This window comes from Hyperoodon ampullatus, assembly GCF_949752795.1.
Source record: "Hyperoodon ampullatus genome assembly, chromosome: 14".
Lineage (NCBI taxonomy): Eukaryota > Metazoa > Chordata > Mammalia > Artiodactyla > Ziphiidae > Hyperoodon > Hyperoodon ampullatus.
Window position 1 is genome coordinate 26,160,373 of NC_136927.1, and position 3,325 is coordinate 26,163,697.

Below are 3,325 nucleotides of genomic sequence, written 5' to 3' on the forward strand. Positions count from 1 at the left end.
CCTGGCAGACATCAGTATTCAACTCCATCACTGTTTGGAGTGAACAGTTTTAAGTATGGACTCCCTGGCATGGGCAGACGGGGAAGCTGGAGGGAAGAAGGTTTGGGCAGATGGCAGCAGGTGCGTGGAATGCCCCGCTGCCAGTTAGCTGTCAGGCCTTCTTGATTCGGAAGAAACGATGCTCTGCTCAGAGAAGTACCTGGCGTGTCTTTCTTCCCTGGTCAACTTGACCAGCCTGTCAATAGTTTTTGTTTGTTTTTTTTTTCTCTCTCTCTCTCTGAGAGTGTGAGTCCACTTCTGGTTTTACTTGGATAACTCCCAGGAGATAGAGAAGACATTGGCTAAGGCTCAATGCCCTTCTTATTTCTGTGTATGAAGCAGGCATTGGTAAGACTCAGGTGTTTTTTTCTTTTAAGTTTTTCTTTAATGGCTTCCAGGAATTTAAGAATAAAATCCAAGACTCCTTTACTTGGCTTAACAGACCAGGCAAAGTCAGAGCCCCCTTGATCTTGTCAACCTCATCTCTTACCTCTTTCTCTTTATCCTCAAACACTTGCCTCAGTGGAGATTGTTTCCCCCCCAAAATGCCTCCAAGCCTTTGCACAAGCTTATTCTTTTTCCAAGAATGCTTTCCCCCAGCTTCTTCCTGTCCCTTCACTGTGAGAATTCCTACTGATCATTCAGGGCTCAGCTTTGGTGTCACTTCCTCATGGAAGCTTTCCAGGAGTTCCTCGATTAGGTCAGGTTCCACCTCACACACTATCAAAGCTCCCTGTGTTTTTCCTCCTGGAACCCATTGCAGCTATAACTACAGCTGTAATTATCTGTCTAGTATCCAGCTGCTCCCACTGGATTGAAGGCTCCCTGAGGGTGGGGATAAGGACCATCTTGTTCTGTACTGTTTCTTGAGTTCCTAGCATAGGGCCTGAGAAGGAGAAGATGGTAATTTATTTATTTATTTATTTTAAATGAATGATTTGGCTAAACAGAGAGGAGGGAGCCAATGATGGTATGAGGACATGGCAGCATGGAACTGCCACTCTGCATTTTTGGGGGCAACCTAAGGATGAGGTGGACTTGGGCCCTTTTCTCTCTTCTAGGAATTCAGGTCTGGAGGGGCTGGGCCTGGTCCCTATACTGGGATCAGAGGCTATATTCTGGGGAAATGGAGGCACTAGAGACTATAGTACTATGCCTGGGATTCTCTTGTGTGCTTGAGACAATGGCATATGGAGTCTAAGGAGCAAGATAGAGAAAATAGTCATGCTTCCAATATGCTAGAACTCATGTCTGATCTACATGGAAGGGAAGCTTTACCACACCTCTCCTTGTCCTCAGTGTACTATGCCTTTGATACGCATGATCTCCTTGGAATGCTGATAGTGTTGGTAATGATAATGGAAGATGTTGGCGATGATAATGGAGGATGATGGGGATGACGATGGTGATGGTGATGATAACAGATGACATTTGTGATGATGGTGATGGAGGATGGTGGTGATGATGGAGGTTGATGGTGGTGATGATGGAGGATGATGATGATGATAATGGGTGATATTGGTGATAAGGTAACAGAGGATGATAGTGATGAAAAAGAAGGTGATGATGGTGATGGTGGTGGTGTTGATGATGATATAATAGCTAAAACTCAAGTGCTGATTTATGTCAGTACTCTGCCAAGCACTTTAAACACATTATCTCATTTAATTCTTGCAAGGATATTTTCTGGTAGTTTCCCTTTCCATTGTTATTTGCATTTCCATAAATGAGGATACCACAGTACAGAGGGGTCACCTAACTTCCCTGAAGTCACACTGCTAGTACGTGGCAGAGCCAGGCCTGATCTCCAGCTCTGGCCGACACTGAAGCTCTGTGGGCAGAGTAGGGACAAGGTTGGAGCATTTCTGCATAATGGAAGTCCTAGGTCACTGACAGCCTCATACAGCTTTCTTTTCTGACCTCCCCTGTTCTCTTCCTTGACTGTGCTCAACTCTGCACTTAAGGTGAAGAGTCAGGGACCATGTGGTGAGTTGAGAGTTGTTAGCTTTCTTGGAAAGAGGATAAAGGACAAGGAATTGGGCATAAACATCCTTAATGTCTAGGGCTTGCCCCCGATGGCTGGGATGAGACAGTGGCTTAAGTTTTAATACAGTCAGGTGGGTAAAAAGCACAGTTTTGAAACTAGACAGACTTGAGTTCAAATCCAACTTTTAGCCCTAACTGGCCGTGTACCTTGGGCAAGATGATATCCTTGTCTTTCCTTGTCCTAGGACTCAGTTTCCTTGTCTCTAAAACGGGGACAATGGTACCTGCCCATAGGGCTGTCATGGCATGGAGTAGTCCTCACCTATGAGCTGGTATTATTATTATTTCTATCATTATCATCTCATTAGGTCAGAGTCACCCAGAGGAGGGGAGCCAGCACCCCCTGAGCTCTATTATATGCCAGATGCCTGACAATGCCTGCCTTTGGCTCTCATTTAAATCCTATAAGATGCGTGATTTCCCTGGCAAATAGATGGCTCTCTGAGGGGTCAAGTAGCTATTTCAGGGCCATGCAGCTAATTAGGTGCCAGAGCTGGGATGTGGAACTCAGAGGGCTCCCAAGATGACATCTTCCCTCCACCGGACCTGGGTGTTCCAGGTAGCTGCCAACCTTCTTGGCACCATAAGTGCTGAATCCTAGAACATCTCAAAGCCCAGAGCATCTGGAAAGAGGTCAGCCCCAGGCCTGGGCTATTGTTTCCAACTGCTGTCAATCTTCATGCTGATCAAGGCAAGGCTGACCTCGGCCACCATCTCTCAGACCAGAAGTCCGTGAGCTGCAGCCACTGGCCTGGCATGGATTTTGTCCTCAGCTTCTCCAGGAGGCAAGGCTGGGTGGTCTAAGGAGATGAATTCCTGTTGCCCTTCTGTGATCACTCTCTCTGATGGTGTTGTCTAGTTCCGTTCGGTAGGAATAACAGCTACTGATTACATTCTGAGTCAGACACCGCAACCCCGTGAGGTGGGTGGTATCACCTCCTCCTTTTACAGAACTGGAAATGGAGGTAAAGTGCTTTGTTCAAGGTCACCCAGCCAGCAATGACAGTGCCAGGACTTGAACCCAGCTCGCCCTGACTCTTGACCACAATGCCCCTTTCTGCCTCAGGGAGGTGGAGAGAAGGGCCCTGGGAACCCAGCATTGCTATCCTGAGCTCTCTTTCAGGTAGTATTGCTTTGGGTTGCTGAGAGCTTTTGAGAACAGAATTTCCAGCCTGCTGTGGTGCTCAGCTGAGGGCTGGGAGAGGTGAGTGTGGCCAGGCCCTGCCCCAGCTCCTCTGGG